General features: G+C 38.9%; 1 protein-coding gene across 5 annotated transcripts in view; it reads left to right on the top strand.

The window, feature by feature from the left end:
* Positions 1-8,038: 8,038 nt before the first annotated feature.
* The window catches only part of LOC5567173 (striatin-3), a 145,788-nt gene continuing 129,116 nt past the window's right edge, over positions 8,039-24,710 (top strand). The window contains exon 1 of one of the 5 annotated variants that reach the window (XM_021844694.1): positions 8,039-8,186. The gene's annotated coding sequence lies outside the window, so the exon portion shown is untranslated. Of the gene's footprint in view, positions 8,187-14,078; positions 14,243-14,271; positions 14,361-24,710 lie in introns of those variants that run through there. The other 4 variants (XM_021844690.1, XM_021844691.1, XM_021844692.1 and 1 more) reach the window with 4 other exon arrangements.

The following is a 24,710-nucleotide window of genomic DNA, read 5'->3' on the forward strand; positions in this document are numbered from 1 at the left end:
GAATTAAGCATTGTTATGCTATCGGAAGAAGATAATGTGTAGTTTGTAAGTTAATATCGAAATCATTTCAAATTTATGAATTACTGCAATAATGTTGCTATCTGAAAGTTTTATAGAGATTCTCCAATTCAAGAATGAATTGTCTTTATCAAAAGAGAATTGTTATGATTGATAGAACTTAATTCTATGTTCGAATCATTCGATTTCAGAAATGAAATATAATTCAGTGTATTTTATAGTCACCACATTTAAGCTTCTCTCATCTGTTAATAAAATTATGAGATCATTCGATATTGAGCCGTCCTGTGAGTCGGAGTCAAACAATTCAAAGTGTTTCCTTAATTACTATTTGAAAGTGTCTTCACAGTGAAAGTTTATAATTAAATAATCTATTAAGTTATTGCACTGTCCACGCGGGAGAATATATTCCAACTGCGCAGCCAAGGTGGTCTTCACATTTCCGCTGTGGTTCTGATCAACAATGCCAAGGAGTTGGGGCAGTTTAGCCAGGAATCGTGCTGCCAGAACCAATTTAGCAGACTTTCCGGAGAGGGAGAAGATACGTGCGATGTGGCCAAGGGTGATCAATTTACCTTCCCGCTTCAGTCTCGAAGAGTTGATGTCAACTAGAGTGCCTGTAAACAAGAGTGACGTCATGTTCCAGTTTCGACAAGTCTCCTGCTCAATTGGAACGCGGATTTGTATGGAAATGACAGTTCGCCGCTGTTCCAATTTTGACATTGACGCCACTCTTATCTAGATCCACTCTGATGTCAACGATCTATCTTTAACCTTTTTGATGTTTGCCTTTTACGGCCGTGTACTGGATTCCATGCGAGTACCACTTGACCATTTCGATCAGGTATATTCCCAGCATTCCTTGGCAGAGATTTTGAAACTTGTTCCTCTTCCAGGTCCTCTTCAGTAGTTGGTCACAATCAAATCCGACAAGATGTTGGGTAGGACCACTTTGAAATTTGTAGCTCCGTTTGGAATCTCGGTGATCACGATGTTTCGGTTCCCGTCGTGGATACGTTTGTGCGGGTTACCACGAGGAGCGACTATGTATACCTGCATAGCAGAGACGCATTCATTAGATTGGCCATCGTCGGATGGTGGCACAGAAAGGTCTCCTGCACCGTACTCTTCATTTTGTACCTGCTACTGAAAAGGAATCGCTAAAGAAATTTCTCGCCGATTCCTTGCAGAAATTTACTACAGCGTCTCCCATTTGAACTGACAGTTCTTTTCAACTGCGTACTGCGATCAGAAAAAAGCGCATTCTTGATCGATTCCTTGCAGAAATTTCCTATGCATCAAGATAGGCCGAGAAATTACTTGTCAGCAGCGAATCAGGCTTTATCAAACAAGTTCGGGATAACAACAATCTGGTTGTGCCGCACGACCATTTGCTGTGGTTAGTAAAAACAAAGTTTCAGCTGTCAAATCCAATCAGCGGAAAGAAAAATAAACTGTCGATTAGAAGGATGCCCAGATGTGCTTAACTATGCCGAATACTGTGCCGGGCACAGTGTGCCGAGTTTCCCACCCCCTGATTTGATCTAAGTGTAACGTCTGTTTGTCTGTGCTTTACCTGTGAATATCTTATCAGGCTTTTCCTCGAAGTCAACGCCCATGACGTACAATCCATCAACTCTCTTCCCCGTAAGGACCAGCCTCCCATACTCGTCGAAAATTTCTACCCTTCCATCTCTGAATACGACCGACTTCCCAGAGGACTCAATCCGAGAGACAGACAGGATATTGTAATTCAGGTCCGGAACATAAAGAGTATTATACAGTGTGATATAATAACCTTTATAAAACAAATAAATAAATTTAAAAAAAATCGTCTTCACATTCACATTACCCATTCTCTCTGAACGCAGGAACTCACCAGGCTTGGCAGTCTCGACCGTTGCCGACGCATCCCACAAAGCATTGAACATGGCGATGTCGCGGAACATGTGCCTCGATGCCCCGGAGTCCAGCAAGGTTGCTCCGTCAAACAGCGATGGTACCGGCAACTTCGTCAAGTCCATTTTCATGATCTTGCAATCACGCACGAAATCCTTCGGTAGATCTACCAGAGGCACCCGCACCCTGAAGGCACCGTTGTCTCGAGTGACCATTGCCACGTCTCGACGCCGTCCACCCGAGTGGACTGTGACTTCGATTTCTTGCTTACGACGAGCGAAACGGCAGTACTTCTTCTTGTGGCCACGCTTGCCACACTCGAAACACGTTACATTCCGGTAGAATGGTTTCTGCTTAAGTGCCGGCGGCCTCTGGTCACTGTCCTGTGGTAATTGCTGGCGTCTTGAATGCTGCGGGGCGAACATAGCCACTTGTGAAGGGCCCGCTGCACTTCTCTTGCCTTTCGCCTCCTCCGCGTCCAAGAAAACTCGTTGGACCTGCTCTATAGACATCATCTCAAGGTCGTCTTTACGTAGAACGGAAAGAGCACCAATTACATCCTGAAATTCATCGGGAATTGCAACGAGCAAGGTATTCAATCTTTCGGAAGGTGATAATACTTCCCCCATGCCTTCAAGTTTCCGGATAATTTGTTGATGGGCAGCAAAAAGTTGCTTCAAAGTATTGAATTTTTGTGACTTCAGCGAAAACAATTTCGCCCGAAGTCCAATCATGGCCATTGGACCGTGCTTTTGATAAATTTCATCCAATCGCTCCATAATTTCCTTGGCATAGTTACATTGCATAACATGCCCCATCGGCTCATCATCCAAAGCGAGCCAAAGTTCATTTATAGCTGCACCCAACTAACATTCACTCATTTAACAAACACCATTATGGCAGTTTTAGCCAGCATCATGTTTTATAACATTTTAATAATTTCCATGGCCAACCTTTGTTAAAGCATTGTTCACACAAATTTGGAGAAACTGTCTAAAGCATGTCGTTGAATACCAACTTTATTTTTCAGCTTTAAAAACGTTTTACAAGCATTTAGTTCAGCTTTTATACGGCTGGTCTAAAAATAATCATAGACTAATAAAAACAAAAAAATATTTTTCTAGGCACTTTATAAATGTAGTGTGCATTATTATTATGATAGTATAACAATCTTATTTAAAAATCGCCTGTATACTGGATTCGAACTCGAGACCTTCCAATCGTCAGCGGTATGCCTTGCCATCTGCGTCACCCTAGAATTGATGATTATACCGTCCAGTGCAAAATATAAACTTCTCATAGCTGAATATTGACCATGTTCGAGCTTCTATTCGACAACGTCTAATCAACACATGGTACGCTAATCTACAACTGAACAAGCATATTATTCAGCTGCTGTTTAGTGCTGATCCAAGCTGAGTTCAGTCGGCTATTTTTAGCGCACAGTGAGAAAATTTATGTCGATGTTGGTCAAAATAATGTTTATTTACACAAAGTAAAAACAGTCTGAAATGATTAATCTAATTTCATAATAAGTTTTAGTTTGTTCAAAGTTCCAGGAACAAAATTTTGATATTGTCTTCAGATATTTTATCTCTTATGTCAATCAAGTCAATATCACGCTTTGTTTGTCAGTACTTTGCTCCTACTCGGAATACTTAGCTTAAATGTTTATTTTTGTTTTTCACAATAATTCTGCATTTCTGGAGACTGAACATGTTTATTTTCTGAACAGCTATTTCAAAAGTTTTGAGATAACATAATTTATGAGCTTTGAAATGCATTCGGAACTCAACACGAATTTCGGATATTTTGTCCATTTTATGAAATAGTGTGTTCGCTTTTACAAGGCTTATTTATTGCTGAACAATGTGTTTGTTAAACGTCATTTTGGCCTCTATTGGATCAACTGTTCTTATAATATACTGAAGCTGAATTAGGATTTTATAAGATACTTATTCAGTTCTTATTCATGCTTATGTTAAACATGTGGGAATAGCTGAAGTGCGACGCAAGTAAAACGTTAGTTCGTCTTCTGAATATCCTTTTATACATATACATTTGTTTAGTGGAATATTGGCTTGTTAATTGGGGGAAACATGTCTTGTTCAGCTCATTTGTAGAACAATCTTGACTAGTCGAATGAGAATCTTTGGAAACGTTTAATAAGTGGCGATTCAACTTTTGTTCATTGTAATGCATAACGTTGAACATTGATCTAAGTTTGTGTTAAAAAAGCACCTTTTCAGCTCTTTATAGAGCAAATTTGTTATTCAGCTGCCATTACCATTATTGAACAATAATTAAACATGCATGCTTGTTTGTGGCTCTGAATTGTACAGCTGTATATAGTTGCATCAATATCACTTTATATGCTACTATAAAATATGGCATATAAAGCCATACTGCATTACATGTCTCATTAATGCAGTATTAAAGTGGAAAAGGGCGCTATTAAAATGTAAATACGGCTACAATTCCTAGCTCTATGTTGGCAATTGCTAAAGTATAGTTACGGTCTGTACCGTATAAAAGTTTTAGCCAAAGTGTATTTAATGCTCAAAGGAAACCATTATTTTAAGACCCAAAATATTTAGAAACTCAAAAATATTATTGTACTCTTTTGTTCATTGGATGTCAGGTCAGCGGTGCTTATTTGTCTGTCTATTTTTTTTTGTGTGATCAGTGGGATTCGAACCCAAATTAAGTGAGATGTTTTCGATGACTCGCCGCGCCTATCCTCCGGACCATGAATGCTGCATGTCTTGGCCGGGAAAATTGTACAACTTCAAGCAGCACCCTTTCGCTGCCGGTGGCAAATATTGTCGATTTCACTCGTCGGATACGTCGAATCATGATAATGTTTTTAGTGCACTTATTCCTTGTGGTTCAAGGAACAAGTGCACCAAATACCAATGATCCATTATTCTGCACTCTACAAATTTCGTGATAGTTCAATTGGGGGTGAAGTGCGCAATTAGTTTGGTGAACACGACTGTTGCACTTCCCAGTTAACCGCGGCTGTCGCTCTTTTGCTGTTGAGATTTTGTTTTGTTTTCATTATGTGTGGCTAAAACGGTTGCGCATCTTCACGCTTTATGTATTATGGATCCGGTTGAAATAAGGACAAACATTTTTTTCAAATGTATTTTTTCTCAATCTCCAAGCGTCGCGACTAATATTTGAATAGTGCGCTGTGTTCATAAACATCGCAAGAATGCAGCGCCTCACTTAAAAGCTGATTTCAAAATCGTGCGAGTTGAGGCGCGTCGCGAGTCTCACTGGAGCGATCCGGTTTGGTGGCGGTGCGACAATATCGTTTTAGCATCTTGCCACATTGAATCTGCGATAGGCGTGTGGTGTACGCACGGGCCTAACAATCGTAAGGTTTTTGGTTCAATTCCAGGTTGATGCAACTTTTTTTTGTTTTCAAATTCTGGTTTCTCATAAGACAAATCTACGAATTTCAACCAGATTTCTTGTGGCGAATTCTCATAAGGGATATTTAAGTATTTCTATAATCTATTTGCCTGAGTGAATGAAGGATCGACGATAAATACTGCATTGAAGTCTTGCCGTTTTTGTTGCGATGAAGCATTGAGAAAGATGATGCAATGAAGCATTGAGCGGTGACCGTATATCACCCATTGATGCACATTTCATTGCTACAATAAAGCAATGCTACATTGCATTCATAAAATGGAATTAAAGCATTATTGGGTCCTAAAATTTGTAATGAAATCTTGTTTTTATTTAATAACACGAAAAAGCATGTTACTGTAATTACTTTAGCAATTTTTCCCGCTCAAATAATGGCTATATCATGTTTAAACTTTAATTTAAAAATTTGGTCCATAAATGAACCTTGACACTTTTGATCATGTTTGACGTTCGCTTAGTCGACAAAAACACCACAGGGATTTTAGTTCGACCACTGGGGTTGTTCCTATGGTCTAATCCACCGGTGTACTAAATTTACTCGGTCTGAGAATTGTGACACTTGAGCGGGGCACGCTCCCGTATGATCCCCACGTGATCTGGACCCGCTCTAGTGTCAAAATTCTTCGACCGAGTCAGTTTAGTACACCAGTGGATAAGACCATCTGACATTTCGTAAGGGACACGGAAAACAAAATACACCCAAAATTTGAGTTTAAGCCAAAGGATGTGACAAATTCTAATAAATTTTTTTTTGGGCTTGAACCAACGGAAAACATTAGAAAATTGAGTAAACATGTGTTTTTGGCCTACACTTAAGCGTTTGGCACTAAAATTGGGACAGGGCTTTAGGACCCAATTGCACGCATATTGCAGAATAAAAGCAATGATGCATTGCACTCGTTGAATTAAAGTTAAAATACGGTTATTTATTAATGCTTGTGGTTACTTGGGTTAGTTGGGCATCCTCTGCTTTCAGACGTGCTTGCAGCTTATCTTTCCTTTCAGTCTCTTCATCGACTGAAGCACGCGCAACCGGCTCAAAATAAACCTCTTCCTCGTGCGTTTGTTCGAGGGTATGCAACAAACCTTCATATTTGAAGTGTTGCTCTATTCGCTTCTTCCAAAATGGGAACGACTTTTCGTCCCCCTTAAACACTGGAACAACCACCCGTTTGAGACGGTTCTCCATGTTTGAAACACAGACAAACAGACGTAACACTTAGAACAAATGTCGATCAAAATCATAGTCACGAGAACATGTACGCCCAATGCTAAAATCGGTGTGTTTGGCCGATAGGCCAACAGATGGCGGTAGTGTGCAAACGTCAAACACGAACAAAAACGATGCGAGCGCTGCGGGTGGTGGATCGGCCACCTACCATATTTTTGATCCGACCGTTAAAAAGGTTGTCGATGGCCAATGATGAGAGTGTGACGTCTGTTTGTCTGTGTTTGAAACCTAAATGAAAATTTAGCAGGAAGGAAACAAATCAATAAAAGGGCCGTGAAGTCTTTTCAGTTGTCTTTGATTGAAGTGTGCCCCACAGAAAATGGTCTCCGTCTGAGCACAACTCCTCTCAAACTGTCCCTAAGTTTGCCCTCGGAAAAGAAGGTCTCCGACTGAACAAACCAAGGGGGTCCTACCACTTTCCTACTGTTACTTACTTACCAATACCTTTTCCGTGTCCTCTAGGACCTTCCAGGTGACTCTGCTCGGACTTCACGGTTCGGACGTTGCTGAAGGAAATAAACTTCGAATAAATGGCTTTCCACCTTCTTTATTCAAGTTCACAAGCCGGGTTGCCGACCGAAAACTAGTCGAACTGAACTGGTCAAGTGACCGAACTACCCTACTCTGCTACATTCTACTCATGCGATGTCTAACCAAACTGCTGACACTGTTGCCGTTTTTGTTCTTGATATTTCATATGGTTTTATTTACATCCATCTGTCATCTCTTTTGGAGGGCCGGCTACCGGCTAATGATAAATTATTGTCGCACCGCCACCAAACCGGATCGCGCCAGCGAGACTCGCGACGCGCCTCAACTCGCCGTATTTTGAAATCAGTTTTTTAGTGTGGCGCTGCATTCTTACGATTTTTATGAACACAGCGCACTATTCACATATTATGCGTAGTATGCACCTGAAACGTAAAGCGCTCAAGTAAAATTTTTCTTTTTTACCAAAGTAATTTTGACAGCTGATCCAATATGAGCGAAGTGTCACTTTTACTTGCGGAATAATTGAGCGGCATATTTTTCCGTACGGAAAAGTGACAGCTCCATTTGATTTGTACAGCAGGCGTTACCGACGTTTTGAAATCAGCTCTACTTCTCAGCAGCGTACAGCTCAAGTAATTTCGGTAGCGGAATCATTCCTTGACCGTTTCTTGTCCTATCCTTTTGCACAGTACTTATGATAAGCGTACCGGCCATTACCTGCGACGCACGGGGCCCGAGAAAACAATAATTATAAATAAATGTTGGTCTTGATTTCTACCGGATACATATTTCAACAAGTTTACCCATTTTCGATCAACTGGATTGATTAAATTGGGTAACCGTAACTCAACGACGGAGTGGAAAATGCTTAACGTGTGTGTGTCAATGTCAATCGGCCATCTTTGCTCGCGATTTCGCCCGGATTCAGCAGTTCTCGCGCAATCGCGACAACCCCAATCGTCCACACCAACAAAAATCGAAAAAAGAGGTTTCAGCAGAAGAAAGACGAGAATTTCACACTGCGCTGGGCGAGACAAACGATTCTGTCGTCCGCGGGTTCGAGTGAAAAATCAGCTGCAGCGTTGCATTTTCGGGTAATTAAAAGGTGCGCATTCGGTTTGGTAATCGGTGTGGATTAACGGTGAATAGTTAAAACGGTGCCCGACGGTTCGGAAATGGTGGATTTTTCATGTTGAAGTTTTTTTTTCTGTGGGCTGACTGCTTGAATGAAGAACGAACAGAAGAAGGTGTCCCATCTCCCATTCGACGGCTGGCCAGAAGAAGCAGCAGGCTGTGTGAAACGTAACCGTACACGAAACGCGATGTGCATGTAGTGGTGAGGGTCCATGGTGCACAACGGGCGCAGCTGTGTATTTGGTGGACATAGAAGAAAATACGATTATGGGGGAAATTGTGAGGGAGTGTTTTAAGACGTGTTATCGACATTTTTTTTCCATATTCAAGTTCTAAATCTATGATGAGCTAAGATTTACAGTGATTCAAATTCAATTTCGTACAGTGCATTGATTTCACACCAAGTTGGTAAAGAACTCAAGACCAACAATTCAAAAGGCCTCAAGTCCAAAATGTAAACAAATCGGTTTTCTGCTGATTTCAGTGTATAAGAGCCTATTCTTACTAAAACATACAATAGTCATTTAAAAATATGCATAAAAGTTGAAAAAATAACATTTTTCTAAAAGGCCCCATCTCATTTTCCGCTAACCAGGTTATTCATCGCAAATGCGGCCTTTTCTCAAAAAGGCCTCATTTCTATATCTGACGGAAACCGAGTTGAGGCCTGTTAAACATCAAAATTGCAATGTAGATTGCGAAAAAACGTTCCAAATTCACTAAGTAGATGCAGGTTACACTACGGAGCGACTGCTCCTTGTATTATTTTATACAGTGGTTGTCTAAACGGCGAACATTATCGGGTTCCTGTAGACTGATGTATTTTGTATCATACTACCTAATAATACCTGTGTCAGCCTGTCTGTACTTCACAAATTATCAACAAAAACACGATTTGGTTTCAATTGCATGAAAAATAACGTTCAATTGCAATATTATTTCAATTGAACCAACATTTCCATACATTTTCTCGACGACAAACTCGCGTAGCACAATTATGTATGTTCATGGATGACGAAGGGTTCAATCAATCACATATTTAATCGACCGCACGAATCTTCTCTTGCTGTAGGGATCTCCATGTACTTTACTTCACCACTTAACACTCTTCTACACTTCAAATTTCTTATTTCATCATCAATTTTGAATGATTTTCAAAAGGCCACATCAGAAGATGATGAAAAAACAAGCCACAACTAGAAGGCCTCAACACATTTTAGAGTAAACAAAGGCGTCAACTCACAGGCCTCATCAGCGTCGGCCGGCGTCTATGGCCACAAATGAAAAGGGCTGCACAGCTTTTGGTGAAATAAAAGCCTCATTTCCTTTGACTCGTTTTTTTAGCAGGAATTTTTGCTAAAATGATAGTAATGAATATTCATAGCTATAAATCAGTTTATCCATCGACTTTCGGGACGATAAAATAACATACAATGCTTAAATTCATAATTTAAATTTGATTTATTGTTTGACAAAACAAGATTGCATTTTTCTCATTGTTTACTTTTTGGAGATGAGGCCTTTTGAATTGTTAGTCTTGAACTATCAAATAATATATGGAATTCAAAATACTTAATCAACAATGATGGTCGTAGATGTTATCTATTTATTCGACAATCATAAATTGTTTCCTTTTGCTTTTGCATTAGGAAAATGTAAAAGTATTACATTTGTTATTCAATTCATCTTCTTCTTCTTTCTGGCATTACGTCCCCACTGGGACAAAGCCTGCTTCTCAGCTTAGTGTTCTTATGAGCACTTCCACAGTTATTAACTGAGAGCTTACTATGCCAATGATCATTTTTGCATGCGTATATCGTGTGGCAGGTACGAAGATACTCTATGCCCTGGGAAGTCGAGAAAATTTCCAACCCGAAAAGATCCTCGACTGGTGGGATTCGAACCCACGACCCTCAGCTTGGTCTTGCTGAATAGCTGCGCGTTTACCGCTACGGCTATCTGGGCCCCATTCAATTCATATTTGTACAATTATCAAAATTCAAGAAAACAAAACTTAAATATGAATTTTATGCTGTATATGATTGCTTCAATTCATTATAACGTTGTTGAAATGCACAAGTACATTTGAATAATTTTATTGAATTAGGCTGATACAAATATTAATTTTCTTTTATGTCTTAAAAATGCGGCTGATTTGGAGCAGCCAAACAGATTTGTCTGCAGTTCTTATGGGAAAGTTGCAGAAGAAAACGAGGCTGCCAGCAGTAGTAACACTGACATGTGATGTTCGAAGCGTTGTAACGTTTCCAAAAAGGCTTTCAACAAGCCTGTCGGTGTGAATCGATAGAGGATTGAGCAGCGCATAAATGTAAACAGACAGGCACATAATTTGTGTGCGTATGCCAAAGAAAGCAAAGCCATACTGAAGGTGCCTGGGTTCGATTCCCGGTCGGTCCCGGATCCTTTCCTAATGGAAATTTCCTTGACTTCCCAAGGCATAGAATACCATCGCACTTGCCATAATGGTAACTTTGGCAGAGAAAGCTCTCAGTTAATAACTGTGGAAGTGCTCATTGAACACTAAGCTGAGATTTTTGGTTACGTCGCTTTTTTTTTTTTTTTTTTTTGTCGGTAGCGATAGGGGTAGTACTGGCACTCTTAATCTGCCCTAAGCTCCTTCCCAGCATTTGCTTTCATAAGCCTCTATTGCGTTCATCACACAGACGTTCCTAAGCAATGTTGCTCAAATGGTCACTGTGTACCCTAGCAGCAATCAGCCCTAACCGTAGTTTTGCAGTCTAGTAGTGCAGACTACTATCAAACTATGATAAGGCCTGAAATGCTACTAGAGTGGTTAAAGTGAAGAACGAAATAGTTTTATTAAAAAGTCCTCATTCCCCATTTCATTTCATTTCATCACTCATTATCGTCACTTTTGTTTTCGACACTATCACGTATGTCACCGATTATCACTCATCAACTTTCGTAATACACTTCAGATATACTTTCCATTATATTACTTTTCACATCACACCATTTTCATATAAATTCATTGTTTTTACCATTTACAATCCGTTAGCATTACTAAGTAATTAAAAGATATTAAATTAAATGTTTCATTATTTTTGTTGCTGTAGAGTCATTACTATTCAAATTACAATTTAGCACTATCAAGAAAGTTACAGTAAAACAAAATCACTTCGATCCATTCTTCTGTACTCGCTGTCATTATTAACACTTTTATCATGCATGTTTGAAGAACTAGGCAATAATGTTTATATTCAGAGAAATGATTGCAAAATGTATTATGGCATTTATTAAATTAGTAGAGTTCAAATCATTATACATAATCATTATTTGTTAAAAATGAACAAAACTATCAGAATCACTTCCAATTTCATTTTCAAACTTTCATCACCATAGATTTTATTATAAAATCACTACGCGCAGTTCCACCAAACACCCATTCTTGTGTTGCATTATAAAACGATTGATCACACGTTAGCTTCGAAACTTAACAACCATTACTGATTAGTACAAAGGATGCTACAGCTCGTGTTAAACGAACTGAACCATCAACAACCAGCACTGGTTTATAAGTAACTAATGAGCCCTGGCGGTCCCTCCGTTTGAAGAGGACCTGATAATATGCCGAAACATATTAACAGGTCCTCCGCCTGAATGCAGCCGTTTCATGATAAATCATGAACCGTTAGAGGTGTGCCAAAGTATTGGGAAGGTGATATGTTTCACAGACGGGTATTATTATGGTGCACCTTCTACTTTGGCACCGTCAAACCCTGTGATCGTGGCCAGGGCGATTTTTGGTTACGTCGCTTTGTATTAATATGAGGGAGCGGTGAAAGTAATAGCTAGGTCTCGTAAGTTTAAAATCTGACTTAAGTAATTTTATAAACCCGGAAATTAAAATTTTTAAAGTGAACCGAGTACGTTCAGAGTGAAGTATGAAGAATTTTGTCTGCGGAATACAATTAATTGATAATGTAAGCTCGTTAACTATTCGGAGTAAGGGCTGTTCGAATAAGTTTTTGAGATTTGATGAATTCCTGATAAAAAAGAAAGATTTTTGATAAATTATTAGTAGACAGAAACCTAATAAATATCTTGCAATACATAATGTAATGTTCGTTATATTATTTGACATGAATCCAAAAGGGGTGGTCGAAGTATTTTACCAACAATTTCAGCAGGAATTATATAAAACTCTTCCCATGAATATTTTAAGAACCTTGTTATTTAATCATACATCGCAGATCTTTTTGAGAATTCAGAAGGATCTCATAAGAAATTCGCTGATTATATGTGTGAAAATTATCAAATATCTAAACAATATATCGTAGGGAACTTCATAACTTGTGGGCTTCGTGGTCTTATGCAGTGTTGATAGACTCTCACTCAAAATATCAATCAATACGCTCTCCCGTGAGAGCAAACTCATTAGAGATCTGCTTCGCAAATCTCACGCTTGAGATTTTGATGCAAAATCAACTCAATCAACTCAAACTGTAAAAAATGATTCAGTCGCAAAACCCAGCAAAATCTCGTGAAACCCGAATGTTGTTGTTTACGTTCGAAAGGATTAACATAATTTTACCAGACTAACAAGAAATTTTTGCCGTGTGTGAGTAAACTGTGGAAATACGAGACAATGAGTTAAAAAGGTGAGCCAACTCATCCATGATTTTTTGACTGCTGAGTTGCATGATTGACAACTCACGCATGAAAAATCTCAAGCGTGAGTTGTGAGAAATTGAGTTTTTCACAACACTGGTCTTATGGTTAAAACGTCAGTCATCTAGGCGTATCGTGCCACGAAGTGTGGGTTCGATTCCCGCTCCAGTCGGTGGAAACTTTTCGTCAAACGAAAAATTTATCACTGGGCTACTGGGTTTTTCATGTTGTCCGTTGCCTAATGTTATTATAGTTCAGTCTGTGCAGCCTATGTGCTGAAGACGGCGTAAATTGTCTTTTCTTTTTTTTATAAAGACTATGATTAAGAAAATAACTAATATCAAATAAGGCTTAAGTATATCTAGGAATCGCCAGACAGCTATTCTGCATGAATTTTCAAAAGATATCTAAAGAAATAATCATTAAAATCTCCTACGTTATAAGCTAGCAAACTTGCAAGTAACCTATGGACCGATGCACGAGTTCACTATCTGACGTTTGAGCGGTGCCGTGTTATTTACGCGACCATGGCAACGAGTGAATTCGGCACCGCTCAAACGTCAAATTAGTGAACTTGTGCATCGGTCCATAGTGTATTGACAAGATATGGCTGGAATTGCCAAGCAAGTCTGAGTGTTGAATATTCGAATGTTGATAGGTGTACAAGTATTGAATTCGCTTAAAAATTTAATCTTTTCCATTTTTCCTAATGTTAAAGTAAATGAAACCAGTGTTTATGATTGACTAACAATAGGTGACACCTATCTTATTGTTGATAAAGTATTTTGAATTTGATATATCATTTTTTGATAGTTTTTTATTACCTTGATGTGAAAACAGTGCTATCTACGAACATGAAGTTCAGTCATTGCATTGTATTGAAGTAAAGTTAGTGAAATTAAATGAAGCCGATACCAATTTTGACCCATAATGATACCATTTCCTACAACTGTGCATTTGGGTGCTCGACGTTTTCTAGTGTGCGAGAGTGTTCTGGTGTTCGCGTTGGGCTTTCGGTGTGCGTGAGGGAGTAAATTTCTCTGTGCCAAAAGTGCCTATCGTCGTCCGTCCCGCAAGTAAAAGCCAAAAGAGTCCGCTCACTCCGAGAAGACTTCCGCGAGAAAGTTTTTTTTTCCTCCTGTGACCGTGCAATTTCTGACAAAAGTGTGGAAACGAGAAGAAAAACGGCACACCAGACACGGTTCGATCGAGGGAAAAAAGTGTCCAAAAACGGGGGTGCTGCTGGCTATTACTAATATTGGAAATCCATTGTATAACATCTGGAGGAATCAGGCCAGGAATCGACGTCTCGGGGACGGAACGGAATCCAGTGCTCGGAATACGGTGGCAGTGACAGTGAGCCACAGAAGACAGGTTCGATTTGAGGCGACTGCTCCGTCCCGCGTCTGGTCCCCCCTTTATGCCTCCGCTATTTCGGGTGTCGTGTCATTTCCCTGGGGGCGCCTAGAGCTAAGTGAATCTGTGGAGGACAGTTAGTGCAGTTTCATAAAGCAAAAACGAAGGGAAACAACGATGTGGATAGGACATTTTTCCTTCTCTTCCTATAATACACTACTACTGATTCGATGTTGCATTGTTGCTAGGGTTGGACCAAGTATACTACCGAACTAATCCCGTAACCGTATCGATTGTGTCACTCTTTTTTTCCCTTTTTACACATACCTACCTACTTATACCTACGATCGACATGGAACGGGAATTTTCTTTAAAATAGAGCTCTGGGAAGTGGAAGCCTTGTGCTGGAATGTGGAAGTAGATTTGGCCTCAACTAGTAAGTTTTTGGGGAACTTATTGACTTTCAAAGTGCTAATTAGATGCTAGACAATTATACTCCCGGTTGTATAGCTTAAGATGTGCCGTGGAATTAGAAATTCATCAATGATTGGACCCTAACATGCTCAAAACTGTTATGAAGTTTATAATATTAAACTTTGCTCTACATATAAGACCGTAAATTGTGTGCCTAAGAAGGGCTGGTAACAGGTCTTTTTCTCATAGACTTGGTCTCTATTTTTGAGAAGCCTTTATTTTTAATCTATGGTCTCTAAAGTCTCTTCCTAACTAAAATGGTCTCTAAAACCAGTTCCTTCTCCTTGCAGAAAAATTTAGATTGTGAGATGAATTAGCCACAATCATCAATGATGCGTAGAAATTTCAATGACGACCTATTTCGCCTTAAGTATCCCTAAAAAACTTATTCCACAATTTTTAGGGAAACATCTGGAGATTAGTGATTAGTATTAGTGGCATTATTGAAGATACATTTGCATTAGTTCAAAGAGGAATAATGTAAGTTTTCCAGGAATTGTTCATGAAGTAGTATCTCCTGGTATTAAAAAAAAAATATGTGTAGAGAACATTTTTGAGAAGCTTGTGAAGGGAATCTTAGAAATATCGAATGAATACATGAAAAAAATACATTCAATAATTCTAAAATGGAAATCACTCTTGAATTGTTTGAAGTGATTCTTAGAGAAAATTCTTTGGCAATTCCTGAAATTTTACCTGGTAAAATAGCTGGTCAAATGTCTGAAAGACAGCGGAAAGTGTCAAAATTTTCGTTTGTCTTAAATTTTTGAAATCATATATGAGGTAGTTCAATATCTAACTTCCGCGCTTAAAGATCTCAACTGAGATGGGATGACCAAAGATTTTCTGGGCATCTACTATGATTTTACCATTTTTTGCTTTAAAAGAAAACTCAAATGCTCAATTCGATCATACTAGTTTCAAAAAACGCTATAGAAAATGATCTAACAGGTGTTTTGGGCATAGTAAAAGCTTTTGCTCGGTGCATACGACCTATAATCTTCAATGTACATAATGTAAACAGAATCAGATATGTATTTGCTTGTACATACCGTTAATATTACAGTTCAAACAAAGACGAAAAAATACCCCTATGTGCCTTGTAGTTGTTTAACATTTTATAGCATTGGAAGTAATAGATCAAAATGTATAATGCCGTGAAAAGTGTACAGCGATATGTCAAACTTGGATACTTTTTGTAGGGCCAAAAGATCAAATGTAGTACTAGAAGTGGTACCTGAGTATTCTGAGCCCGACCACTATGTCGTCTTTATTTCGTCTTTGGTTCAAATTAACCAATTCAGTGGTCTGGATTTTTTTAGGGGAAACGATTGGAAGGTTAGGAAAAAATTCCTCAGGGATTTGTATTAGCGGTATTTTTCGGATTTTTCAGGGAATCCTCCAATAATGTCCTTGACGTTTTCTTCAAAAAAAAAATGCCAGATAAATTCCTTGACAACTTCTTTGAGAAATTTCTCAAAGGATCTCTGCTGGATTTTTCAAAGAAGTCGAAGAAGGAATCTCTGGAGTAATTTCTATACGTTTTGTTGAAGAAATGCTGGAGGCTGGAAAAATCTCGGAAACACTAAACGACAATTCTGACGGAAATCCTAAGGAATAAATGGAGGCATATCTGTCGAAATTACTGCTAAATCTTGGACGAAATCCTATCGAAATATATTAGAGAATCACTGGATGAACTATTTTTTTCTAGAGAAATTTGTGAAAGAATCTTTGGAGTAAATCCTAAATAAATTCATGGTGGAGCTCCTGAAGTAATCTCTTAAGTTGATAATATGATATGTAGCAAGGTATCCACCGGTAACAATGGTCTTGACTATTTGTATTCAATCATACTCCTGTCTGGAGGGCCAAAAACGAAAGGCGGACCCGTAAGCATAGACTCTTACGCGAAACCCGCAATGGAAGAGGATTTTCTTCCAGAACTAAGTTCACACAAACAGTCGTGCAATCAAGCCCTTGTTTGCCAGAAAAGTACAATAGATGAGAAGAAGAGCCCGCCTGTTTTCCACGAAATGTTAGCAATAAAAAGTTGACAATTTCATTTTTCCTATCCATCTGGCATCAATCGGGTGCCCTGGTGATCCAACCCAACCCAAAACGCATAGAATATAAGAAATAGAAGATAGATTTGGTGAATTATTTAAGCTAATACCAGAATTAGTTCTTAAGTAATTCCTGAAAAAATGTACTTCTACTTTTTGGAACCTGCTTCTTAGCTTTGTGTTCAATGAGCATTTCCACAGTTATTAAGGGCCGGCACAATGGCCGACTTGTGCCCTACTCACGTTTGCAAAGGCACTAAACTGGAGAAATAGTTGGCAATCGTTTCTGATCTTATTTTAAGCTTTCTGCTAGTGCGCAAATGCAAAATAAAAAGTGCACTGTGGTTGGATGTTTTCTTCGCAAGATTTGTGCCTTTGAAGTTTAAGTGCAATCTTAGAAGTTGATTACAAACTGTTTCACCTTAACTGAGAACTTTCTTTGTCAAAGTTGCCATTTTCGCATTCGTATATCGTGTGGCAAGTACGATGATACAGTATTCCCAGGAAAGTCAAGGAAACTTCCATTACGAAAAGATCCTGCAAGATCTAATCTGTAATCTTAGATTAAATTCCAGTGAAATCGATAGAAGAGTTACTGGATCAATTCCTGGAGGACTTTGGACTTTCTTGGCTTTTCTACAAGAACTATCGATGGAAATCCTACAGTAACTTCCGGTGGACCCCTTAGAGGAACTTCCGTTAAAAAAAAACATAAAGACACTTTTATAAAAATTCAACAGAAACTTCCGAAAGATTTTTAAGAGGAGCTTTCGGAAGAATTCTATAGGAACCTATCAAAAAATTGGGAGGAGCTTCCAGGAGAAATTCTTGAGAAACTTTCGGATGAATTTCTAGAGTACTTGCAGAAAGAACTCCTAGACGAATTTTAAACAAAGTTTCTGGATAAAGTCTACATGAACTTCCGGAAGATCACCTAGCTAGAGGAACTTTCGGGTAAACTATTAGTGGAACTTTCGGAGAAATTCGAGGAATTCCTGCAATAACTTCCGGAGGAATTCCTACTGAAACATTCGGAAGAACTTCTGGATGAACTCCTACAGGAACTTCCGAAGGATCTCCTACAGGAGCTTCCGAGGGAACTACTGGAGGAACTCCTAGAGGAGCTTTCCAAAAACTCCTGCCTTTAGGTATCTTCACGTAAATGATAAAGGAATCCTGCATAAATTCTGATGATTCTGAAAATGTTCTAATCTGCAACCTTAGATTAAATTCTAGCGAAATCGATAGACAAGTTACTGGATCTATTCCTGGAGGACTTTCTTGAGTAGTTTGTGAAAGAATCTTTATGGGAATTCCGGAGGACATTTCTGATGTAATCTTTGGAGTAATTTCCAGGGTTATCATTTAAAAAGAAAATCCAGGTTAAATTTTTGAAAATATTCGTCTTGAACGAAATTTTATGGAATAAATCATTAGATAAGTACATAGAGTACAAACAGCACAAATCTCAGGAATAATGCTTGTAATTGTTTAAAAAAACTAGAAAAACTTTTGTTGAAATATTTTTTTTTTTTTTCAAAAATCCTCAAGAAATCTCTTATCCTGTCATTCTTGGCCTATTCTTGGTTCCAGCTTGGTCTCTTTTTTCAGGTATGAGATCTATAAAGTTTTTAGACACTCAATTGTAACCAGCCCTGTATGTGGAAAAAGGATCTAATGTATAGGTAAAAATGATGTTGTCATGCCTTTACTTGGTATTGCAATTAAAAAACCTTCGTCAGCTAAATGCACAACGAATAGCAGATCTGGAAAGTCTCATTTTTTTCACAGTAGAGACGCGACATTTCACAATTTCTTCCGAATTCCTCGAGTGAAAGATTTGCACTGGAATACTCAGTGATCACTCCAGAAATTCCTTCACAAATTCTCAAAGTAATTTGCTCCAAGAAATCCTTGAGCACTCCATTCCTACAACCTTAATTCAGTAATTTCCACATAAATTACTCATAAAATTTTACAAGCTTGTATTCCACGATTTCCTCCAGGGATTTGTCCACTCGTTCTTCAACCGATTTATGCAGTTGTTATTCTACAGGAGTTTTTCCAGGAAAATCCACAAATGAAGATGAAATTTTGAAGAAATGTGTTTAGGGGTTTATTTTTTCAGCTAACCCGTCAAGATTTCCCACGCAAATTTACCTATTTATAAAAATTCTTATTATTAAATTATTATTTATTCTTAAATGATTTCATCTAAAATTTCAAATATAGTATTTCCTTTAGAGAACTGTTTTGACGTAGAAGTACGTCTTTCTTCTCTATACAGGAGTGAAATTGGAATTTCAAAACCAGGAGCGTTACGTTGGCATGAAATATTTTAAACGTTTATAACTTTGCACTGGCTTAACGGAATTTCTTGATTAGCACCTCAATCGAAAGCCAAGACATCAAAGCTTCATGTCGTTTACTTACTGAATCCCACATACCTGTCTAAATAGTTTAATAACTGTTTTAAAAGAGAACGTTGAATTCAAGCAAATCTATAAATAGGGGTGGCTAGAGAAAATTTGACGTCATTTGCTTTTCACTCTCCGATTGGCTCGCATCTCAGCAGGCGACAGATCGGCTTGCTCTGACCGCTCTGCTTTTCTAGCACAGACATCGATAGCGAAGGACGCCCCCGTTTGTCTTGCTTCGCTCAAATCAAACTGTCGAGCGAGCGAGAGAAGATGCCGTCCGAAGCTAAAGCCATCACCGCTGTCGCCGCCTAGAAGAAGAAGAGGAAGCAGTCCACAGGAGAAATTGCGGTCGAACTGTGAACACGGTCGGGCGAGTCATTCTCGCTTTGTGGTTCACCGCTTGTTTGCGTTCACCCAGCCATCGTCATCGCCGCCGCAAATTTAATCGGCCGAGAAGCTGTTGACCCGCGCTTCAAAATTTCGACTCGTGATGAAATCATCATTGGTGGTCAAGAAGCAATCCCGTTAGGAGCAAATACCAGAAGCCCCCTGAGTTTTGCTGGTCCGAGCAGTGTTTTTATCCGTAACAACATCGAAGCTAACAAAGCCATCGGTTCTTTTCAGAGCCATCAAATTTGTGGAAAAGAGTTAAAAGAGAAATATTTCCGATTTTATTTATAACTTCTAATATTCCTAAATCAATTTCACAGCTTCATACAAAATTTCATTTGTCACGAATAATTTATGACTCAACCATTTGAGATTGTACTCGCGGACGCTGCTGCAGTGCCGTCGGGGTGAGTGCTCAACATTTCACAACGATTGCAAAATAGAGTGGCTTTTCCAACAGCGCCTTTTATGTTCCATATTTTATGGGAACACTTTGATTAGGAAAATTATCCCATGTGACAAAATTGCGACATATTTAGAATGCTTTTGAAAAGACATTGTCATTGAACAATTTTTATAATTTTGGCACCCATGGATCAGAAATTTACCGTCATAATAAAGAAAACTATTAATTATCAATAGCTCGTATTGAATATTTAGGGAAATGCCAATCATTCCAACAATTCATGTTCGACCAATTTCTCACGTAATAGTATTCTCCGCAATTTTCAAGTAATTCCAAGCCCAACACATTATTGGCACATACCCATTTCCCAGATTGGTCGTTTAGAAAGCGAAGAGCACAAAAGGGAGGAGCATCATCTGCTATTCCAAGGTTATAAAACATGCTGCCTTCGTTGGATTCAGTTTCATTCCATTTCCGCTTTCGAGCTGGTAAGAGCTCCTCCGAACTTGCTTAGCGAGAAGTACCTCGCTGCTAGAAGCTTGCTGAGCTGTTAATCCAGAATCTGGTTTGTGAAATCACTCAAGATTTCAAGATTGAGCTACGTTTCCAGATTTCAACTAAATCCCTGTGATCCGCTACCCTGTTTCTGTTGTGCACCCATGAATTAATCAGCTGGTTTGTCGAATAAACTGAGAAATTATTCACATCTTCTTCTTCTTGGCATAACGTCCTCACTGGAACAGAGCCTGCTTCTCAGCTTAGTGTTCTTATGACACTTCCACAGTTATTAACTGAGAGCTTTCTTTGCCAAAGTTTCCATTTTTGCATTCGTATATCGTGTGACAGGTACGATTATACTCTATGCCAAGGGAAGTCATAAAAATTTCCATTCCGAAAAGATCCTGGACCGACCGGGAATCGAACCAAGACACCTTCAGCATGGCTTTGCTTTGTAGCCGCGGACACTAACCACTCGGCTAAGGAAGGCCCCAACTTATTCGCATGCATTTGCAACTTTTTCGACTTTCCATACAAAATGACCAACTTTGGTAAGTTAGATCTCAGTTATCATGGAAATATTTTCGAATGAAACTTTCACAGAACATCAGATGTAACTTGAATTTTAACATATATTTTTTGAATAATTTTTCCAATCACAAGTTTATAAGTAATAACGGTTTGACTAAACTGTAATTTTCGACGAAAAATTCAAAACTTTTGACGTAGAAGTACGTCTTTCTTCTCTATACAGGAGTGAAATTGGAATTTCAAAACCAGGAGCGTTACGTTGGCATGAAATATTTTAAACGTTTATAACTTTGCACTGGCTTAACGGAATTTCTTGATTAGCACCTCAATCGAAAGCCAAGACATCAAAGCTTCATGTCGTTTACTTACTGAATCCCACATACCTGTCTAAATAGTTTAATAACTGTTTTAAAAGAGAACGTTGAATTCAAGCAAATCTATAAATAGGGGTGGCTAGAGAAAATTTGACGTCATTTGCTTTTCACTCTCCGATTGGCTCGCATCTCAGCAGGCGACAGATCGGCTTGCTCTGACCGCTCTGCTTTTCTAGCACAGACATCGATAGCGAAGGACGCCCCCGTTTGTCTTGCTTCGCTCAAATCAAACTGTCGAGCGAGCGAGAGAAGATGCCGTCCGAAGCTAAAGCCGTCACCGCTGTCGCCGCCTAGAAGAAGAAGAGGAAGCAGTCCACAGGAGAAATTGCGGTCGAACTGTGAACACGGTCGGGCGAGTCATTCTCGCTTTGTGGTTCACCGCTTGTTTGCGTTCACCCAGCCATCGTCATCGCCGCCGCAAATTTAATCGGCCGAGAAGCTGTTGACCCGCGCTTCAAAATTTCGACTCGTGATGAAATCATCATTGGTGGTCAAGAAGCAATCCCGTTAGGAGCAAATACCAGAAGCCCCCTGAGTTTTGCTGGTCCGAGCAGTGTTTTTATCCGTAACAACATCGAAGCTAACAAAGCCATCGGTTCTTTTCAGAGCCATCAAATTTGTGGAAAAGAGTTAAAAGAGAAATATTTCCGATTTTATTTATAACTTCTAATATTCCTAAATCAATTTCACAGCTTCATACAAAATTTCATTTGTCACGAATAATTTATGACTCAACCATTTGAGATTGTACTCGCGGACGCTGCTGCAGTGCCGTCGGGGTGAGTGCTCAACATTTCACAACGATTGCAAAATAGAGTGGCTTTTCCAACAGCGCCTTTTATGTTCCATATTTTATGGGAACACTTTGATTAGGAAAATTATCCCATGTGACAAAATTGCGACATATTTAGAATGCTTTTGAAAAGACATTGTCATTGAACAATTTTTATAATTTTGGCACCCATGGATCAGAAATTTACCGTCATAATAAAGAAAACTATTAATTATCAATAGCTCGTATTGAATATTTAGGGAAATGCCAATCATTCCAACAATTCATGTTCGACCAATTTCTCACGTAATAGTATTCTCCGCAATTTTCAAGTAATTCCAAGCCCAACACATTATTGGCACATACCCATTTCCCAGATTGGTCGTTTAGAAAGCGAAGAGCACAAAAGGGAGGAGCATCATCTGCTATTCCAAGGTTATAAAACATGCTGCCTTCGTTGGATTCAGTTTCATTCCATTTCCGCTTTCGAGCTGGTAAGAGCTCCTCCGAACTTGCTTAGCGAGAAGTACCTCGCTGCTAGAAGCTTGCTGAGCTGTTAATCCAGAATCTGGTTTGTGAAATCACTCAAGATTTCAAGATTGAGCTACGTTTCCAGATTTCAACTAAATCCCTGTGATCCGCTACCCTGTTTCTGTTGTGCACCCATGAATTAATCAGCTGGTTTGTCGAATAAACTGAGAAATTATTCACATCTTCTTCTTCTTGGCATAACGTCCTCACTGGAACAGAGCCTGCTTCTCAGCTTAGTGTTCTTATGACACTTCCACAGTTATTAACTGAGAGCTTTCTTTGCCAAAGTTTCCATTTTTGCATTCGTATATCGTGTGACAGGTACGATTATACTCTATGCCAAGGGAAGTCATAAAAATTTCCATTCCGAAAAGATCCTGGACCGACCGGGAATCGAACCAAGACACCTTCAGCATGGCTTTGCTTTGTAGCCGCGGACACTAACCACTCGGCTAAGGAAGGCCCCAACTTATTCGCATGCATTTGCAACTTTTTCGACTTTCCATACAAAATGACCAACTTTGGTAAGTTAGATCTCAGTTATCATGGAAATATTTTCGAATGAAACTTTCACAGAACATCAGATGTAACTTGAATTTTAACATATATTTTTGAATAATTTTTCCAATCACAAGTTTATAAGTAATAACGGTTTGACTAAACTGTAATTTTCGACGAAAAATTCAAAACTTTTTATCTTAAAATTTCATAGCCTTACACAAAAACTGTCTTCAGCAAACTTATTCATCTCGTCAAAGTCTACAACTTTGCTGAAGATACCATCATAACAAATCGTCAAAAAATTCACTTTAGTCAAACCGTAACTGCTTTTCAACGTGTGATTGGAAAAATCACTCAAAAACATATGTTAAAATTTAAGTTATGTCTGATATTCTGTGAAAATTTCATTCAAATCGGTCCATAAATAACTGAGATATAGTTTATCAAAGTCGGTCATTTTGCATGAAAAATCAATAGAGTTGCCTTTTTTTTTCTCAGCGAAGAATTACACCATCAACGAAAATAGCGCGAAAGCAATGACCAATCGCGTGCGAGTAGCGAACGGAGTGACGAAACAATCAAGCGAGAACCCCAACACTCGCCATCGGTGAACGGAGCTCGAGCAAATAAAACCACTGGTTGTTCTGCTCCCAGCTCATTCACAAATCGAACGGCATAATGAACGGATCAAGCAGCGGAGCAGCAAAGAAGAGCGCGTGAAAGCCACAGCAGTGTGCGAGTAGCGAACGGAACCAGAGAGCAACGAAGCGAAAGCAACAACTGAAAAACATTCAGTGGACGGATTAGTAGTCAGCGCCAACCGGCGACCTGTTGGAAACTAACGCCAGCGATATATACACCATCTGCCTCTCCTTACCATTCATATTTTTGTACTTGATGAATTCAATGAAATGGTTTGGTTTGGCGATGGAGCAAAGAGTTATTTAGGATGATTTTACTTGACAGAGTTGTTGATAAATATTCCAATCAAAAAGAGTTGTTTTGAAAAAGTTCACTTTTATCAGAATTTTCCTCGGAAAATTTCTGCTTTACCAAAGAGTTGTTAATGAAATTCCTGCAGTAAAGGGTCGAGTTTCTCCCCACGAATATATCCAGCCAGGACCAGTCATGGAGGACAATCCATCCAGAGCATCACGGCCCCCGCTTCCAAAATTCTCGAGTACGGAAATTGGAAAATGTATTAAAATTGCGACATTAAAATCAATAAATTGTTTCTTGACCAATTGTAATGAGCAACTATTGATCTGAATTGATTTTTCTACATGTTGTCTATTGCGTTAATCTGAAAAATAGGCTATATGAAATTGATTTCTTGGCAAGGGATGTACAAGATGAGCATTATGCTGTTATTGCATCCCGACGGCACTGCAGCAGCGTTCTTGGAACATCCTCAAATTGTCGTATTGTCGATTATTCGTGATAAATCAGATATTGTATGATGCTACGAGATGAATTAAGAGATTATAGCAAGTTTTGACGTAGAAGTACGTCTCTCTTCTCTA

This window comes from Aedes aegypti, chromosome 2, assembly GCF_002204515.2.
Source record: "Aedes aegypti strain LVP_AGWG chromosome 2, AaegL5.0 Primary Assembly, whole genome shotgun sequence".
Classification (NCBI taxonomy): domain Eukaryota; kingdom Metazoa; phylum Arthropoda; class Insecta; order Diptera; family Culicidae; genus Aedes; species Aedes aegypti.